Consider the following 21,784-nt stretch of genomic DNA (forward strand, 5'->3'; position numbering starts at 1 on the left):
CAGCATCTATTGGGGCCAGTCACACACACACATCTCACCATCCCCACTACTGTGAGTAATAAAGTCGTTTGTCTGTGACTCAGGAATCTCCTGTCTTCTGCCAGAATCCATGAAACTGGTGGGCGGTGGGGAGCTAACTTGTCAGTTTGCTGGTAGTATAAAATCCCAGAACTGTCATAGCCCTTTACAAATACATGTTGTCCAGAAATTTTTCTTCCAGCTTGTGGCTTGCCTTTCATTTTCTAAACGGTGGCTTTGAACAGCAAACTATTTAAATTTTTGAGAACTCTAATTTATTGGGATTCTTTTTTTCTGTTCTTGCTTCTTGTGCCCTATAATAAATCTTTGCCTAACCTAAGGACAAAATTTTTTTTCTCTGTTTTCTTCTAGAAGTGTTACAACTTTAGGTTCATGAGTCATTTAAGTTAATTTTTATATACAGTGTGAGGTTTATTTTGTATATTTTTTTTCACTTAGGGATATGTAATTATTCCAGCACCACTTGTTGAAAAGATTCTCTCTTCTCCGTTGAATTTCCCTGGCACCTTTGTCAAAAATGAATTGCTTAAATATAGATAAGTCTGTTTACATATTTTCTATTGTTTCCTTAATCTATAAGTATATCTTTAAGTCACACTATCTTGATTACTGAAGCTTTATAATAAAGTCTTGAAATCAGGTTGTAGAAGTTCTATAACTTTCTTCTTTTTTGGAAAGTATTTTGTGTATTTTAGATCATTTGCACTTCCTTAGATATTTGAGAACCAGCTTGACAATTTCTACAAAAGGTTTCTGGAGTTTTTATTGGGATTGTGTTGATCTATTTTATTGGGATTGTTAGATCTATTTGGGGAAAAATGACTTCTTCACAATACTCTCTTGATTTATTAACACAATGTGCTTCTTAATTTCTTTAGGTATTTAATTTCTCTATGTAATGATTTATATTTACCACTTATAAACCTTGTAAATATTTTTTAAAATTTAATTGAATTTTAAGTTTCTGGGTACATTTGCAGGATGTGCAGGTTTGTTACATATAAAAACATGTGCCACAGTGGTTTGGCCTGAAGTTTTCATTTTTTGTTATCTCTGCCAGGTTTTGGTATAAGGATGATGCTGGCCCCATAAAATGAGTTAGGGAGGAGTCCCTCTTTTTTAGTTGTTTGGGATCATTTCAGAAGAAATAGTGCCAGGTCCTCTTTGTAACTCTGGTTGAATTCAGCTGTGAATCTGTCTGGTCTTGGGCTTTTTTTTGGTTGGTAGGCTATTTATTGCTGCTTTAATTTCAGAACTAATTATTGGTCTATTCAGGGATTCAACTTTTTCCTGGTTCAGTCTTGAGAGAGTGTAAATGTCCAGGAAGATATCAATTTCTTCTAGATTTTCTAGTTTATTTGCATAGAAGTGTTTATAGTATTCTCTGATAGTTTGTGTTTCTGTGGGGTTGGTGGTAATATCCCCTTTGTCATTTTGTATTGTGTCTATTTGATTCTTCTCTTTATTAGTCTAGCCAGCTAGCAGTCTATCTATTTTGTTAACTTTTTTTCAAAAAACCAGCTCCTGGATTCATTGATTCTTTTTGAAGGGATTTTCAGTTCCACTCTGATCTTGCTTATTTCTTGTATTCTTCTAGCTTTGGGGTTTGTTTGCTCTTGGTTCTCTAGTTGTTTTGGTTGTGATGTAAGGATGTTGATTTGAGATCTTTCTAGCTTTTTGATGTGGGCACTTAGTGCTATAAATTTCCCTCTTAACAATGCTTTAGCTGCATCCCAGAGATTCTGGTACATTGTCTCTGTTCTCATTGGTTTCAAAGAACTTTTTGATTTCTGCCTTAATTTCATTATTTACACAGGAATCATTCAGGAGCAGATTGTTCAATTCCCATGTAGCTGTGTGGTTTGAGTGAATTTCTTGAGCTCTAATTTGATTGCACTGAGATCTGAGAGACTGTTATGATTTCAGTTCAGTTCTTTTTGCTGAGGAGTGTTTTACTTCCAATTATTTGATCAAGTTTAGAGTAAGTGCCATGTGGCACCAAGAAGAATGTATATTATGTTTTTGGGTGGAGAGTTCTGTTAATGTCTATCATATCTACTTGATCCAGATCTGAGTTCAATCCTGAATATCTTTGTTAAATTTTTGTCTTGATGATCTGTCTAATATTGACAGTGGGGTGTTAAAGTCACCCACTATTATTGTGTAGGATTCTATGTTTCTTTGTAGATCTCTAAGAACTTGTTTTATGAAATGGGTGCTCCTGTATTGGATGCATGTATATTTAGGATAGTTAGCTCTTCTTGTTGAATGGAACCCTTTACCATTATGTAATCCCCTTCTTTGTCATTTTTGATCTTTGTTGGTTTGAAGTCTGTTTTGTCAGAAACTAAGACTGTAACCCCTGCTTTTTCTGTTTCCATTTGCTTGGTAAATATTCCTACATCTCTTTATTTTGAGCCTACTTGTATCTTTGCATGTGAGATTGGTCTCTTGAATACAGTACACCAATGGGTCTTGTCTTTTTATCCAGCTTGCCATTGTGTGTCTTTTAATCAGGGCATTTAGTCCATTTTCATTTAAGGTTAATATCGTTATGTGTGAATTTGATTCTGTCATCATGATGCTTGCTGGTTATTTTGAAGACTTGTTAATGTAGTTGCTTCATAGTGTCATTGGTTGGTGAACTTCAGTGTGTTTTTGTAGTGGCTGGTAATGGTTTTTCTTTTCCATATTTGGCGCTTCCTTCAGGAGCTCTTGCAAGGCGGGCCTGGTGGTGACAAATTACCTCAGCATTTGCTTGACTGAAAAGGATCTTAGTTCTCCTTTGCTTATGAAGCTTAGTTTGGCCAGATATGAAATTCTGGGTTTGAAATTCTTAAGAATGTTGAATATTGGCCCCCAATCTCTTCTGACTTGTAGGGTTTCCACTGAGGTGTCTGCTGTTTGATGGGTTTCCCTTTGTAGGTGACCTGGCCTTACCTGATCTTCTCTGTGGCTGCCCTTAACATTTTTTCCTTCATCTTGACCTTGGAGAACCTGATGATTATGTTTCTTGGTGTTGACCTTCTCATGGAGTGTCTTACTTGGGTTCTCTGGATTCCCTGAATTTGAATGTTGGTCTGTCTTGCTAAGATGGGAAAGTTTTCCTGGATGACATCCTGAAGTATGTTTTCCACTTGGTTTCAATCTCCTCATCTCTTTCAGGTATCCCAATCCATTGTAGGTTCAGTCTTTTTACATAATCCCATAGTTCTCAGAGGTTTTGTTCATTCCTTTTCTTTTTTCTCTAACCTTGCTGCCTGCCTTATTTCAGCAAGATAGTCTTCAATCTCTGAAATTCTTTCTTCCATTTGGTCTATTCAGCTATTGATACTTGCGGTTGCATCGTGAGGTTCTTGTGTTTTGTTTTTCAGCTCCATCAGGTTGGTTATGTTCCTCTTCAAACTGGTTATTCTGGGTAACAGCTCCTTTAATGCTTTATCATGGTTCTTAGCTTCTCTACATTGGGTTAGAACATACCCTTTTAGCTCAGTGAAGTTCATTTACCCACATTCTGATGTTTATTTTTGTCAATTTACTCATCTCAGTCTCAGCCTAGTTCTGTGCCCTTGCTTGAGAGGTATTGCAATCATTTAGAGGAGAAGAGGTACTCTAGCTTTTTGAGTTTTCAGTGTTTTTGCATTCTTTCTTATCTTTGTGGGATTATCTACCTTTGATCATTGAGGATGCTGACCATTGGACAGGGTTTTTGTAGGGTCTTTTTTGTTGATGTTGTTGTGGTTGCTTTCTGTTTGTTTTTCTTTAAACAGTCAGGTCCCTCTTCCACAGGGCAGCTGTGGTTTACTGGGTGACCACTCCAGACCCAATTTATTTGAGTTCCTCCCATACCTGGAGGTATCAGTGGAGGCTGCAGAACAGCAAAGATTGCTGCTTGCTCCTCCCTCTGGGAGTTCTGTCTGAGAGGGGCACCAAGCTGATGCCAGCTGGAACACTCTTGTATGAGGTGTCTAGTGACCCCTGTTGGGAGGTCTCACCCAGTCAGGAGGCACAGGATCAGGGACCTGCTTAAAGAAGCCATCTGGCTGCCCATTGGCTGAGCAGGTTTGGCTGTGTTGGAGAGAATCCCCCTTGTCTGGACTGCCAGCAGGCGTGTCTTCTGTCAGCATCCACGAAACTGGTGAGGGGTGGGGAGCTAACTTGTCAGTTTGCTGGTAGTATAAAATCCCAGAACTGTCATAGCCCTTTACAAATACATGTCAACTGTGAGATCTGCTGAACTGTGAGACCATGTCTGCCCCTCCCCCCAGGGGCTCCTTCCCAGCGATATCAAACTTCCGTCTGTAAATCCCTAGCTGGAGTTGTTGCAGTTTTTGCAGGGAGGCCCTGCCTGGTGAGGAGGGATGGATCTGGGTCCCACCTAAAGAAACAGCCTGGCCACAATCTGTCACAGCCACTGTGCTGTACTATTGGGAATTCCTCTCAGTCCAAACCACCCGGTCTCCCCAACACCAGCAGGGGGAAAACGGCTGACTGGACGTGCAGTGATGGCAGCCACCCTTCCTCCCAGGAACACGGCCATCTTAGGCTGTGTCTAGCCTGCTGCTGCTAGCCGCAACCCAAACAGCTCTCTGTTTGGGACCCAAGGCTCTGGTGGCATAGGCTTACAAGGGGATCTTCTGATGCATGGGATTTACAGATCCATGGAAAAAGTGTGGTTTCCCAGGTGGGGTAGCATAGTCACTCACCACCTCCCTTGGCTTGGTGTGGGAGCTCCCCTTATCTCCTGCAGCTCTCAGGTCATTGCTCCACTCTGCTTTTCCTCTCTTTGTGTGGGTCAACCACCTAGTCAGTCCCATTGACAGAACCTAGATACCTCAGTTGATGGAGCAGGATTCACTCACCATTTTCGTTCTTCTCAGTGGGAGCTGTAGACAGAAGCTGCTTCTAGTTGACCATCTTGGCCCTTCCCCCAACATTGTAAATATTTTAAGTTTATCCCTAAATACTTGGTAATTTCTGGTGCTACTGTAAATGCTTTGTTTTAAATTTAAATTTCCAATTATTCATTGTTAGCGTATAGAAATACAGTAGATTATAAAATGTTGATTCTGCATTTTACAAACTTGTTAAACTCACTAAGTATAATAGAGTTTTTTTTTGGGGGGGGGCGTATATTCCACAGATTTTTCTACATAGACTATCATATATTCTGGGAATAAAAAGAGGGATAATTTGTTTTCCCAATTCATATATATTTGATTTTTTTTCTTACGTATGTACTGGATAGGACCTCCACAATAGTGTAGAATGGAAATGGGCTTGTTCTTGAACTTAGGAGGAAAGCACTCCATCTATAACCATTTAGTATGAAGTTAGCAGTAGGTTTTTCATAGATGCCCTTTCTTAGTGTCAGGGAGTCCCCTTCTATTCCTAGTTTGCAGATAACTTTTTATCACAATTGGTTGTTGAATTTTGTGGAGGGGCTTTTCTATATATGTTATTTAAATGGTATTTTTATATGGCATTTTCTTTTGTAGGCTGTGGAATTCATGGACTATATTGATTAATTTATGAATGTAAGACCTTGTGTTTCAGAGTAAAGCCAATGTGGCAGTGATAATTTTTTTTATGTATAGTTAGATTCAGTTGGCTAAACTTCTAAGGAATTTTGTGTCTCTTGTGAGAAATATTGGTCTTTTTTTATTGGATGACTTTATGTAGTTTTGGTATTAGGGTAATGATATTCTCATAGATTGAATGGGGACATGTCCCCTCTTATTTTCTGGAAGAGTTGCAGTGTATATAACATTATTTCTTAAGTGTTTGGTAGAATTTATAAGTGAAGCCAAATGAGTTAGGACTTTTCTTTGTGAGAAGTTTTGAAACCATAAATTTATTTTCCTTAGTAAACACAGGACTATTCAGATTACTTTTTTCTTTTTCAGTGAGCTTTGGTAGATCATGTACTTTAAGGGATTTAAATATTTCATCAAGTGTCCAAAATTATTGACATAAAGTTCATCACTTTCCCTTATTATTTTAACATCTAGGTTATGTAGTGATATTTCCTCTTTCCTGATTATGGTTATTTGTGTTTCTCTATCTCCTCCTTTCTCTGTCTTTTGATTTTTCTGGACAGATTTTATCAGCTTGTTTGAACTTTTCAAGGAACCAACTTTGGTTTTATTGCTTTTTATTTTACTATTTATTATTTTGATCTTTATTATTTTCATAATTCTGCCCATTTGGAGTTTAATTTGTTCATCTGTTTAGTTTCTAACAATAAATAGAAGGAAGATTAGATCATTGATTTGAAATCTTCTTTTATCTATAAGTGCTATAAATTTTCCTCTAAACACTGCTTCAGTTGAATCTCATAAATTTTGATATGTTGTGCATCCATTTTTATTAAATTCAAAATGTTTTACAATTTCATTTGATTTTTTTGACCTTTGGATTACTTGGAAATTACAAAAAAGATAGGAATTTAAAATGTTTTTCTGTTGTGTATTTCTAATTTAATTCAATTTCAGTCAGAGAATATATTTTGTTCTTTTCATTTTATTGGAACTTGTTTTATAGCCCAGAATCTTGTGTATCATAGTAGATGTTCTATATGCACTTTAATAGAACATGTATCTTGATAATGTTGGTAGAGTCTTTTAGAAATGTCATTTAAGCAAACTTGTTGGTGCTATTCAGGTCTTTTATATCCATATTGATCTTTTTTGTCCAATTTTTCTATCATTGAGAGAGGGGATTAGACATTTTCAACTACAATTATGGATTTATCTTTCACTTCTTTTAGTTGTATCGGGTTTTGCTTTATTTACTTTGAAGCAAAATATTACTTTAGTAATATTGTTTACTTTGAAATCTACTTAATCTGATATTAATTTAAACCCTCCAACTTTGTTTTGATTAGCGATAACATGGCATATCTTTTACCACCTTTTTACATTTTATCTATTAGTCACTTTATACTTAAAGTGGGGTTGTTGTATCCAGCATTTAGTTGGGTCTTGCTTTTAAAATTTTAATCCAATCTGATCATCTTTCCCTTTTTAATTGTAGAGTTTAGACAATTTATATTTAATGGATTATCAATATGCATGGGTTTAAATAGGTCTTGCTATTTTTTTCTGTTCCATTTGTTCTCTGTTCTTTTTTCCTATCTTTTAAATTAAATAATTTATTTCATTCTATCTACATTATAGGCTTATCAATTATACTATTTTTCTTTTTTTGAGATGGAGTTTTGCTCCTGTTGCCCAGGTTGGAATGCAATGGTGTGGTCTTGGCTCACTGCAAACTCCACCTCCTGGGTTCAAGCAATTATCCTGCCTCAGCCTCCCGAGTAGCTGGGATTACAGGCATGCATCACCATGCCTGGCTAATTTTCGTATTTTTCAGTAGAGAAGGGGTTTTGCCATGTTGTTCAGGCTGGTCTTGAACTCCTGACTTCAGGTGATCTACCCGCCTTGGACTCCCAAGTGCTGGGATTACAGGCATGAGCCATTGCACCCAGCTGCCTTATCAAGTATACTATTTTTAATGGTTGTTCTAGGGTATAAAGTTGTATCTTTAATTCAGCACAGTCCATTTTCAAAAATTATACCATTTCATATATAGTATAAGGATTTTACGACAAATACTTTTGTTTCCCCTTTGCTAGCCTTTGTGCACCAATGTATTTTGTTTCTGCATGTGGTCTAAATCACATAATATGCTGTTTCGAGTTTTGATTTAACCAACTTATTTTCTTTTAAAGGGTTTTCAAAAATTTCAAAACCTTTCATGTTTACATATTATTTCCAGTGTTCTTCATGCTTAATTATACATCAAAATTTTCCTCTGGAATTCCTTTCCTTCTTTCCACAAGGCTATTCTACATATTTCTTGCAGTGCATGTCTGCTGGCAATGAATTACATCTGTTTGTGTTTATCAAGTCATTATTTCACCTTCTTTTTTTTTGGTAGAGATTTTTGCTAGGTGTAGAATTCTAGGTTAGGTTTATTTTTATCCTTTCCATTGTCTTCTGGCTTTCAATGTTTCTGACCAGAAGTTTTGTGTAATTCTTATCTTTGTTCCTTAATATATAATGTATCCTTTTTCTTTGATTATTTTAAAGGGCTTTTAAAAATTGATTTTTAGTAATTTAACTATGTGATTTTTGGTATACTCTTCAGCTTTTAACTCTTAAGATTAGATTTGTGACTTTTTATCTTTTATCAAAATAGTTTTATCAAATCTTTTAATTTGCTTCATCTTTCCTCATCTCCTCTCACTTTCTACTTCTCTGCATAGGGATGTTAAATGAGAATGTGTGACAGTACCTTTGGCCTTTTTAAGAAGGCTGGTATTGTGAGAAGGAAAATTCAACTTGAAAACTATACTTTGCCAAGGTGGTTCCAAGATGGCCAAATAGGAACAGCTCCAGTCTACAGCTCCTAGTGTGAGAGACACAGAAGACGGGTGATTTCTGCATTTCCAACTGAGGTACCGGGTTCATTTCACTGGGGCTTGTCAGACAGTGGGTACAGGACCGTGGGTACAGTGCACCAAGTGTGAGCTGAAGCAGGGCGAGGCATCGCCTCACCCGGGAAGCACAAGGGGTCAGGGAATTCCCTTTCCTAGCCAAGGGAAGCTGTGACAGATGGCACCTGGAAAATTGGGTCACTCCCACCCTAACACTGCGCTTTTCCGATGGTCTTAGAACACTGCACACCAGGAGATTATATCCCGCACCTGGCTCAGAGGGTCACATGCCCACAGAGCCTTGATCATTGCTAGCACAGCATTCTGAGATCCAACTGCAAGGCAGCAGCAAGGCTGGGGGTGGGGCGCCCACCATTGCTGAGGCTTGAGTAGGTAAACAAAGTGGCCAGGAAGCTCGAACTGGGTGGAGACCACCGCAGGTCAAGGAGGCCTGCCTGCCTCTGTAGACTCCACCTCTGGGGGCAGGGCATAGCTGAACAAAAGGCAGCAGAAACCTCTGCAGACTTAAATGTCCCTGTCTGACAGCTCTGAAGAGAGTAGTGGTTCTCCCAGCACCCACTTTGAGATCTGACAATGGACAGACTGCCTCCTCAAGTTGGTACCTGACCCCCGAGTAGCCTAACTGGGAGGTACACCCCAGTAGGGGCAGACTGACACCTCACGTGGCCAGGTACCCCTCTGAGACAAAACTTCCGGAGGAACGATCAGGCAGAAACATTTGCTGTTTAGCAATACCTGCTGTTCTGCAGCCTCCACTGCTGATACCCAGGCAAACAGGGTCTGGAGTGGACCTCTAGCAAACTCCAGCAGACTTGCAGCTGAGGGTCCTGACTGTTAGAAGGAAAACTAACAAACAGAAAGGACATCCACACCAAAAACCCATCTGTATGTCACCATCATCAAAGACCAAAGGTAGATAAAACCACAAAGATGGGGAAAAAAACAGAGTAGAAAAACTGAAAATTCTAAAAATCAGAGCACCTATCCCCCACCAAAGGAACACAGCTCCTTGCCAGCAACAGAACAAAGCTGGATGGAGAATGACTTTGATGAGTTGAGAGAAGAAGGCTTCAGATGATCAAACTACTCCAAGCTAAAGGAGGAAGTTCGAACCCATAACAAAGAAGCAAAAAACTTTAAAAAAGATTAGACGAATGGTTAACTAGAATAACCAGTGTGGAAAAGTCCTTAAATGACCTGATGCAGTTGAAAACCATGGCACAAGAACTACGTGATGAATGCACAAGCTTCAGTAGCCGATTCGATCAACTGGAAGAAAGGGTATCAGTGATTGAAGATCAAATGAATGAAATGAAGTGAGAAGAGACGTTTAGAGAAAAAAGCAAAAAGAAATAAAGCCTCCAAGAAATATGGGACTATGTGAAAAGACCAAATCTACATCTGATTGGTGTACCTGAAAGTGACAGGGAGAATGGAAACAAGTTGGAAAACACTCTGCAGGGTATTATCCAGCAGAACTTCGCCAACCTAGCAAGGCAGGCCAACATTCAAATTCAAGAAATACAGAGAATGCCACAAAGATACTCCTCGAGAAGAGCAACTCCAAGACACATAATTGTCAGATTCACCAAAGTTGCAGTGAAGGAAAAAATGTTAAGGGCAGCCAGAGAGAAAGCTCGGGTTACCCACAAAAGGAAGCCCTTCAGACTAACAGCGGATCTTGCGGCAGAAACTCTACAAGCCAGAAGAGAGTGGAGGCCAATATTCAACATTCTTGAAAGAATTTTCAACACAGAATTTCATATCCAGCCAAAGTAAGCTTCATAAGTGAAGGAGAAAGACAAGCAAATGCTGAGAGATTTTGTCACCACCAGACCTGCCCTAAAAGAGCTCCTGAAGGAAGCACTAAACATGGACAGGAACAACTGGTACCAGCCACTGCAAAAACATGCCAAATTGTAAAGACCACTGATGCTAGGAAGAAACTGTATCAACTAATGAGCAAAGTAACCAGCTAACATCATAATGACAGGACCAAATTCACACATAACAATATTAACCTTAAATGTACATGAGCTAAATGCTCCAATTAAAAGACACAGACTGGTAAATTGGATAAAGAGTCAAGACCCATCAGTGTGCCGTATTCAGGAGACCCATCTCACATGCAGAGACACACATAGGCTCAAAATAAAGGGATGGAGGAAGATCTACCAAGCAAATGGAAAACAAAAAAAGGCAGGGGTTGCAATCCCAGTCTCTGATAAAAACAGACTTTAAACCAACAAAGATCCAAAGAGACAAAGAAGGCCATTATATAATGGTAAAGGGATCAATTCAACAAGAAGAGCTAACTAACCTAAATATATATGCACCCAATACAGGAGCACCCAGATTCATAAAGCAAGTCCTTAGAGACTTACAAAGAGACTTAGACTCCCACTCAATAATAATAGGAGACTTTAACACCCCATTGTCAACATTAGACAGATCAAGACAGAAAGTTAACAAGGATATCCAGGAATTGAAATCAACTCTGCACCAAGCAGACCTAATAGACATCTACAGAACTCTCCACCCCAAATCAAAAGAATATACATTCTTCTCAGCACCACATCACACTTATTCTAAAATTGACCACATAGTTGGAAGTAAAGCATTCCTCAGCAAATGTAAAAGAACAGAAATTATAATGAACTGTCTCTCAGACCACAGTGCAATCAAACTAGAACTCAGGATTAAGAAACTCACTCAAAACCGCTCAACTACATGGAAACTGAACAACCTGCTCCTGAATGACTACTGGGTACATAATGAAATGAAGGCAGAAATAAAGATGTTCTTTGAAACCAACAAGAACAAAGACACAACATACCAGAATCTCTGGGACACATTTAAAGCAGCGTGTAGAGGGAAATTTATAGCACTAAATGCCCACAAGAGAAAGCAGGAAAGATCTAAAATTGACATCCTAACATCACAAAAGAACTAGAAAAGCAAGAGCAAACACATTCAAAAGCTAGCAGAAAGCAAGAAATAACTAAGATCAGAGCATAAATGAAGGAGATAGAGATACAAAAAACCTTTCAAAAAATCAATGAATCCAGGAGCTGGTTTTTTGAAAAGATCAACAAAATTGATAGACTGCTAGCAAGACTAATAAAGAAGAAAAGAGAAAGGAATCAAATAGATGCAATAAAAAATGATAAAGGGGATATCACCACCGATCCCACAGAAATACAAACTACCATCAGAGAATACTACAAACACCTCTACACAAATAAACTAGATAATCTAGAAGAAATGGATAAATTCCTGGACACATACACACCTTCCCAAGACTAAACCAGGAAGAAGTTGGATCTCTGAATAGACCAATAACAGGCTCTGAAATTGAGGCAATAATTAATAGCTTACAACCAAAAAAAGTCCAGGACCAGACAGATTCACAGCCGAATTCTACCCGAGGTACAAGGAGTTGTTTCTGAAACTATTCCAATCGATAGAAAAAGAGGGAATCTTCCCTAACTCATTTTATGAGGCTAGCATCATCCTGATACCAAAGCCTGGCAGAGACACGACAAAAAAGAATTTTAGACCAATATTCCTGATTAAAATCAATGCAAAAATCCTCAATAAAATACTGGCAAACTGAATCCAGCAGCACATCAAAAAAGCTTATCCACCATGATCAAGTGGGCTTCATCCCTGGGATGCAAAGGTGGTTCAACATATGCAAATCAATAAAGGTAATCCAGCATATAAACAGAACCAAAGACAAAACCACAAGATTAACTCAATAGATGCAGAAAAGACCTTAGACAAAATTCAACAGCCCTTCATGCTAAAAACTCTCAATAAACTAGGTATTGATGGGACGTATCTCAAAATAATAAGAGCTATCTATGACAAACCCACAGCCAATATCATACAGAATGGGCAAAAACTTGAAGCATTCCCTTTGAAAACTGGCACAAGACAGGGATGCCTTCTCTCGCTGCTCCTATTCAACATAGTGTTGGAAGTTCTGGCCAGGCGAATCAGGCAGGAGAAAGAAAGGGTATTCAATTAGGAAAAGAGGAAGTTAAATTGTCCCTGTTTGCAGATGACATGATTGTATATCTAGAAAACCCCATCGTCTCAGCCCAAAATCTCCTTAAGCTGATAAGCAACTTCAGCAAAGTCTCAGGATACAAAATCAATGTGCAAAAATCACAAGCGTTCTTATACACCAATGAGAGACAAACAGAGAGCCAAATCATGAGTGAACTCCTATTCACAATTGCTTCAAAGAGAATAAAATACCTAGGAATCCAACTTACAAGGAACGTGAAGTACCTCTTCAAGAAGAACTACAAACCACTGCTCAATGAAATAAAAGAGGACACAAACAAATGGAAGAACATTCCATGCTCATGGATAGGAAGAATCAGTATCATGGAAATGGCCATACTGCTCAAGGTAATTTATAGATTCAATGCCATCCCCATCAAGCTACCAATGATTTTCTTCACAGAATTGGAAAAAACTACTTTAAAGTTCATATGGAATCAAAAAAGAGCCCGCATTGCCAAGTCAATCCTAAGCCAAAAGAACAAAGCTGGAGGCATCACACTACCTGACTTCAAACTATACTACAAGGCTGTGGTAACCAAAACAGCATGGTACTGGTACCAAAACAGAGATACAGACCAATGGAACAGAACACAGCCCTCAGAAATAATACCACCTGTCTATAACCATCTGATCTTTGACAAACCTGACAAAAAGAAGATAGGGAAACGATTCCCTATTTAATAAATGGTGCTGGGAAAACTGGCTAGCCATATGTAGAAAGCTGAAACTCGATCCCTTCCTTACAACTTATACAAAAATTAATTCAAGATGGATTAAAGACTTAAATTTAGACCTAACACCATAAAAACCCTAGAAGAAAACCTAGGCAATACCATTCAGGACATAGGCATGGGCAAGGACTTCATGTCTAAAACACCAAAAGCAATGGCAACAAAAGCCAAAATTGACAAATGGGGTTTAATTAAACTAAAGAGCTTCTGTACAGCAAAAGAAACTACCATCAGAGTGACCAGGCAACCTACAGAATGAGAGAAAATTTTGCAATCTACTCATCTGACAAAGGGCTAATATCCAGAATCTACAAAGAACTCAAACAAATTTACAAGAAAAAAAAAACCCATCAAAAAGTGGGCAAAGAATATGAACAGACACTTCTCAAAAGAAGACATTAATGCGGCCAACAGACACATGAAAAAATGCTCATCATCACTGGCCATCAGAGAAATGCAAATCAAAATCACAATGAGATACTATCTCACACCAGTTAGAATGGTGATCATTAAAAAGTCAGGAAACAACAGGTGCTGGAGAGGATGTGGAGAAATAGGAACACTTTTACACTGTTGGTAGGACTGTGAACTAGTTCAATCATTGTGGAAGACAGTGTGGCAATTCCTCAAGGATCTAGAACTAGAAATACCATTTGACCCAGCCATCCCATTACTGGGTATATACCCAAAGGATCATAAATCATGCTGCTATAAAGACACATGCACATGTATGTTTATTGTGGCACTATTCACAATAGCAAAGACTTGGAACCAAGCCAAATGTCCAACAATGATAGACTGGATTAAGAAAATGTGGCACATATACACCATGGAATACTATGCAGCCATAAAAATGATGAGTTCATGTCCTTTGTAGGGACATGGATGAAGCTGGAAACCATCATTCTCAGCAAACTATCTCAAGGACAAAAAACCAAACACTGCATGTTCTCACTCATAGATGGGAATTGAACAATGAGAACACTTGAACACAGGAAGGAGAACATCACACACCAGAGTCTGTTGTGGGATGGGGGGAGGGATAGCATTAGGAGATATACCTAATGTAAATGACGAGTTAATAGGTGCAGCACACCAAGATGGCACATGTATACATATGTAACAAACCTGCATGTTGTGCACATGTACCCTAGAACTTAAAGTATAATAAAAAAAAGAAAAAGAAAACTATACTTTGCCTTTTTATGACATTAATAGTAAAGTAGATTAATATTAATTATAGACTTCTAGAAAGTAGGTAGTATACATTTCCTTTCTCAACACAGGACATGCTAGAAAATTGCTTTTATAAGTGATCTCTTCGGCTTTTCTATTTTTCCAATTAGTTGGTTATGACCATACCACTTAAATCTTATCTTTCTGAGCACCATAAAAATGCTCATGGTTGTAATACTTTTCATAAGCGTATGTTTAAAAATGGTTTGTATTTGTATGTTTTTAAGAATACTGATGTTTGTAAAATATTTTATGCAAATATCTTTATGGTTTTTTAATGGATAAACTGTCATATACCATAGTCTTGTTGTTTTCTTGTGGATTAAGAGCAGACTGGACAGATTGACTCTGGGTACTTCTTTTGGAATAGTTAAAAAATATATACAAATATATTGAAACTGTAGAGTATTTTTAAAGAACTTTATTTTAAGGAAATTTATAATTTTACTGCTTTGTTCTGTCTTTGTCCATCAGATTGTTACTTGGTTAAATGACTTTTGATTAAAAAAAAAACACTAAGGCCGATAACCTTGTGTGTCACCCAAGTAGAAATATAAGGATGAGATGTTTTATGTGCCCTAAAATAAGCTGGTTATTTTATTGTGTGGCTGATAGTACCCTGTTATGTAGATAGAGGACTACTTGTTATATTTAAATTGGTAACCGGGTATTTCTGGAGTGTATGAAATAAAAAATCTTTTAATAGCACTGATATGTATAGTACTTTAAAATTTCTTGTTAACTTCCTCAACATCTTATGAGATAAAAAGGAGGAAATTACTATTGTCAATTTAGTAGCCAGGGCATTAACAATTTAGGTAAATTTCCAGGTCTGTACAAGGAGTCAGGATTAGAATAGCCTTCAGGTTTTGAAGGCAAATGCATTCTTCAAATCTGGGCTTCTGATGAGTCACACTGGTGAAGAAGAAACCCCTTTTAAGAGATCCTTACTCTCTGCTATTTCTGTGGGTAGCACTGTTTTGGTTTATTTGAAACCAGCTTACTCATAAATCGTTAAGCTGGAAAGGATATGTGGTCAGTTTATTATTCTTAAAAGATATGCAAAGGCATTGGTCTAGTCATGGAAATAAAGTATATTAGAAGCATCTCTTGTGCAGTCAGTACTCTATTATAATAGCTCATATTAATTGCTTTCCTACACATTTCAAACTAGGTTTCAAGTGGATGGAATTATTCAGAAAGTTGGGTATATATTATTTGGCTATGTAAATATGCATATATACACATATATTCACATGTATTTGAGATGGAGAGGGAGTCTGTTTATATGGCTATAACTAAGGTAGTTCGAGGTAGTAAAAATAGTCGTTTTTAGTGTCAGGAATTTGGAAGAAAAATGAGGGAAACAGTGAAAGTGAGCTTGAAATGTCTTTCCTAATGATTGACTTGTTATAAAAGATTATTTCTCATTCACAGAAAAAAAGTTATCATTTTATTAATTTTATTTTTAATTTTTTTCTTTTGTCCAGTAGTTATTCTTTATTTTACTTGTATTCTTTGTGTAACCTTGGCCAAGACACACCCTAAATTCTCTCCAACTCTTTTTTTTTCTGTTACTTTAAATTCTAGGGTACATGTAGAGAACGTGCAGGTGTGTTACATAGGTATACATATGCCATGGTGTTTTGCTGTACCTATTGATCCGTCCTCTAAATTCCCTCCCCTCATCCCCCACCCTCCAACAGACCCTGGTGGTGTGTTGTTTCCCTCTCTGTGTCCACGTGTTCTTATTGTTCAGCTCCCACTATGAGTGAGAAGATGCAGTGCTTGGTTTTCCATTCCTGTGTTAGTTTGCTGAGGATGATGGCTTCCACCTTCATCCATGTCCCTGCAAAAGACATTATCTCATTCCTTTTTATGGCTGCATAGTATTTCATGGTGTATATGTATCATATTTTCTTTATCCAGTCTATTATTGATGGGCATTTGGGTTGGTTCCATGTCTTTGCTATGTAAATAGTGATGTAATAAACATACATGTGCATATGTCTGTATAGTAGAATGATTTATATTCCTTTGGGTATATACCCAGTAATGGGATTGCTGGGTCAAATGATATTTCTGGTTCTAGATCCTTGAGGAATTGCCATAATGTCTTCCACAATGGTTGAACTAATTTACATTCCCACCAACAGTGTAAAAGTGTTCCTATTTCTCCACGGCCTTGCCAGCATCTGTTGTTTCTTGACTTTTTAATAATCACCATTCTGACTGGCATGAGATGGTACCTCATTGTGGTTTTTGATTTGCATTTCTCTAATGATCAGTGGTGTTGAGCTTTTTTTTCATGTTTCTTGGCCACGTAAATGTTGTCTTTTGAGAAGTGTCTTCGTATCCCTTGCCCACTTTTTGATGAGGTTGTTTGCTTTTTTCTTGTAAATTTAAGTTCCTTGTAAATTCTGGATTTTTGTCTGATGAGTAGATGGCAAACATTTTCTCCCATTCTGTAGGTTTCCTGTTCACTCTGATGACAGTTTCTTTTGCTGTGCAGAAGCTCTTTGGTTTAATTAGATCCCATTTGTCAATTTCAGCTTTCTTTACAATTGCTTTTAGTATTTTAGTGATGAAGTCTTTATCCATGCCTATGTCCTGAATGGTATTGCCTAGGTTTTCTTATAGGGTTTTTATGGTTTGGGGTTTTACACTTAAGTCTTTAATCCATCTTGAGTTAATTTTTGCATAAGGTATGAGGAAAGGGTCCAGTTTCTGTTTTCTGCATATGGCTAGCACCATTTATTGAGTAGAAGAGCCTTTCCCCATTGCTTTTGTCAGGTTTGTCGAAGATCAGATAGTTGTAGATGTGTGGTGTTATTTCTGAGGTCTGTTCTGTTCCATTGGTCTATAGGTCTGTTTTGGTACCAGTACCATGCTGCTTTGGTTACTGTAGCCTTGTAGTATAGTTTGAAGTCAGGTAGCCTGATGCCTCCAGCTTTATTCTGTTTGCTTAGGATTGTCTTGGCTATACAGGGTCTTCTTTGATCCCATATGAAATTTATTTATTTATTTTATATTTCCATAAGTTATTGGGGTACAGGTTGTATTTAGTTACATGAATAAGTTCTTTAGTGGTGATTTGTGAGAAAATATATGCTTTAAAATCTCTTTCAGACACGGGGATTATGATTTTCTCCTAAGTAGTTTACTTTTCTCATATAATAGAAAGTCCAGAGTAGGTGTTTGGTGGCATTGATTTAGCTCCCTGATGCTTCCATCAAAGACCCAGGATCTTTTTATCTTTTAGTCCAACTGTCCTTGTTTTGTTGTCTTTTGTCCTTAGGATTGCTGCCTATGGTCACAAGATAGCTTCTGAAACTTCAGTTAATTACAGAATGCCTCATTAAGCAGGAAGCTAGAAGGAAGGGGACTACGCCTCTTGAGCCTATCTCCTTTTGTCAGGAAAGCAAAATGACAGAAGCCTACCAGGAGACTTCCCTGTACTTCTCATAGCCAGGACTGGACCACATAACTATACCTGGCTGCAAGGGAGACTGGGAAATCAAGGAATAAAATTATGACTGGGTCAGTCTAGTCATAATCTATCACCTGTGCCCGGGCACATTGCTACCCCAAGGAATGAAGTGTGAGGGCAAATATTGGCAACAACTAGCAGCATCAGTCTCATAGGGTCATAGATATATCCTTCTCTACTATGATCTAAGTAGTGCTCCTCTATATAATAGTTTAATCCATGCATTCACTAAAAGAGAATTACTTTGTACTCTAAAATTCTTTATAAATGTCAAAAGATGCTCTGTGAAGTATCTTAGTATTTTTATTTATTGATTCTGTGTCTTTATGTTTGTGGGGGAAAATTCAACTGATTTGTCAAAGATTTGATTACAGATACAGAATACAGTAGAATTATAAACCACCCCTCAAAATTTGTAATAGAAATTATCATAAAACTTTCATGAAAGCAAAAGGTATTTCCAAATTTAAGGTGTATAGTGTGTTGCACAGGAAATATTGTTGCTCTTTCTTGATTCTATAGCATTTGATAGTGAACAGATACCAAAGTTTGATTCATATGTCCATGTTTCGTCATTCAATCAAGATGTTGAAGTTCATATTTAAAAACAATCTTAATAAATATATAGTAAACACTTTGTTTCAGGAATCATGCTAGCCTGCTTGCATATATACCTACATATGCATGTTAAAGTCTTCGTTCTCACAGCAATGAATTTCTCAGTAACATAGGGTAGGAAGTATAAAAAGTCTAAAGCACTAAGTTTGGGGTTTTATTTTGTTTCCAAGACTTGCAACTTGAGTCTTGATATGAAGTAGGAGCCTCTAAATATGGGGTAGCTGGTCTTTTTTAAACAAAATAAAATGAACAAACATAAAATCAAAACCTGCTGTTTTTCTAACTGAGGGATATAGAGACAGAGCAAATATTAGGTGACAATATGTTCCTACTTTTGAGGCAATTGTTTTGGCATCCTGAAGACATAAGTTACATAGTCAAAAGAAATAATGCTATTACATGTAGAAGATATTTTCACATACAATTTACATTCAGTGTTCATTCTAAAGACATATGAATCAAAAATGATTGAAGGAAAATAAAGTATCTGGGTTCACAGACATCTATTTCGAAACTGTGATCGTCAGGCCTCCATGATAAAGCATGTGCCTAAAAGGTGTTCTGCCTTTTACTTTGGAGATTTGGAAATAGAGTCTCAGGGACCAGTAACTTGCCCAACTTCTTGCAGGTTTCATAGCCATGACAGCTCTGGCAACCCTAAGGGCCTAAGGGATAAGATTTCTAAGTCCAATTCATACAACTAACAGTGGCGCTCAACGGTGACTCACATTAGAATCACCTGGAAAGCTTTTTAAAAAATACTAATGCCTGGCCTCTACCCTGTAGCAGTGAATCCAAATTTTTGGTATTGGAGTCCAGGCATTGATTATTTTTTCTTTTTAAATAAAAACACTCAAAAAAACAAAAATCTCCTCAGGCGATTTTATTATGCAGCGTAGGTTGAGAAACACTGATTATGCCATAGACCTGAGAATATGATTAACTGGGTTGTTGAATCAGGGTGATCCATAGCCAGTGGGTTCTCAAACATTCAGTTCATGTGGCATTTCATGACCTGAAAGCAAATGCAGACAAGTTTTTTGTGTCTTATTTGAAATGCTGTTGTCAGACAGTATCATCTTTTCCAGCTATTCTTCTCTCTTTATTTTCAGGTGACTCATATGGAAGAGTGTGCTTGCTTCATGTTGCAACTTAGTCCTTCACATGGTTGTCCCAATGCCCCATTTACCTTTGTGGCCATTGGCACAGCCTGGAAGTTTAGAACAATGCAAGTCATCTTGAAATCTAAAACATGATTTCTGGTAATGCCTTAGGAAGTACTTTCAGGTTAATTTGTATTTCCAAAGCGCCTCGGACTCCTTCCTGAAATAGATTAAAAACTGCTTATTGGCAAAGAGTAAGGGGAACTAGGTGAGGGGGATTGGGCTAACACTGGCTCCATGTGATTAGTCCTGATTTAAATGCTGGAAATGACAATGGAGTTTGTTTACGGCTTTTCTCACCCTGAAGATATCTTTACAGGAATATTATTTGAACACTAACTGGGTAAAGATTTATAGGGGCTCAAACAATTCTTTTTCAAGGAGCTGAGGGCCTAATTTTTATCATACACACCAATATATATTTTTTTCCTTTCAGGAAATGTGTGGGTATGTGTGCCTTTAAAAATTGTATATCATACTCTTCTTTCTTGCCTCAATGTTGCTTTGATAAAAATGACTTATTTGAATCTTAAACTGATTATTTACCAGCTACAGGACTTGGGAAAAATTGCTTAACTCCTATGAGACTGGGCACAATCATCTCTGAAGCAAAGACAGGGTTATTTATGGCTTATCGTGGTTGCAGAAATTAAAGATAATTTTCATTAAGCACCTAATACAAAGTCTGGGATAGGTAGTTCTCCAGTAAACATAATTTGTCCTCTCTTCCTTCCTCTTCTGTCAAACAGAATATATTCTCCAGAAGAACCTGATATAAGTGGTTTGTACATAAATGAGAATTTGTCATTTTTTAATTTCCTCGAGTATTCTGTAAGAGTAGACTTTAATAATAATAATACAGTTATAATGTTTGCCATGTGCTTTACTATGAGAGTTGTTGATTGGATGGCATATCTTCTTTGGGAGAATTCAGTATCAGTGAGTGGGAAAGGTTATTTTTGTGTGTGGTTGGTCAGGGAACAGAGAAGTCACTCCATACAAGCAGCTTTCTACTCTGCGTACAAGGTAGATCCACTGGAAGTCTCGTTGAGTGATGTGTTTGTGCAAACTGCAGTTAATGACCATGTAGGATAACCGATCATCAGAGCTGTATCCCAGCTGACTCAGAGTAGGATTGATCATGAAAGCCTGGATTTAGATGTGTGTCTGAAGATACATGTGTCCTGGGAAAGAAATTAGGCTGGACTTTTATAAAAATTATTATAAAGAAGCAACAATAATTAGAAAAGAAAAAATGGCCTTCAGCCATTTAGTGCCCTGGTAGACATGAACCAACACAGCCTACTTCAGGCTGGCAGATGTGAGAGAATCTGTGGAAGGGAGGCTTGAACCATCTTGAAAATATTTCCCAAAGCCTCTGCCTCTGGGTTACTGGTCAGAAGTGCCCGAAGTCTGTTTATCTGGAGACATGGAAGCCTTTATTCAAGGACCTGTGAACAAGACTGTAGAGTCTGCACTCTCATCCTCTTGAGGGCACACCTTATTTACAAAAGGAGATTTAGATTACTTGATCCCATAAATCTTGGCATAGAGAAACTCAAAGCAAATATTTATTCTACAAGGATGGGTTAGCAGTGTTAAGGTACTGAAATTTACCTTGTACAACTTTAAAGTTCATTGAGTTGTTAATGGAATAGCATTACCTGTGATTAACTAATGTTGAGAAACTGTTGTCAGGTTCCTGGTAAATATTTAACAACACTTATGAATCAGACAACAGAAATGGAATAAAATTCCAAAAAAGCTATAGTTTTTTCATTTGGCTTGAAGTCAGTGTGGAGAAGTTGTTTAAAATAAGATTTTTGTCCCATGGAATTGTCCCGTTTGTTATTGTATATCCTTCAGGTTTATGGGACAGCACTAGAGGAAAGTGACAGCCTCAGAGGGCCTTCAGGTAAGCTGGCTCCATTTTGGTGACATACATATAGAGGCATAAATACCTGGTTTT

Source organism: Hylobates moloch, unplaced genomic scaffold, assembly GCF_009828535.3.
Source record: "Hylobates moloch isolate HMO894 unplaced genomic scaffold, HMol_V3 SCAFFOLD_1, whole genome shotgun sequence".
Lineage (NCBI taxonomy): Eukaryota > Metazoa > Chordata > Mammalia > Primates > Hylobatidae > Hylobates > Hylobates moloch.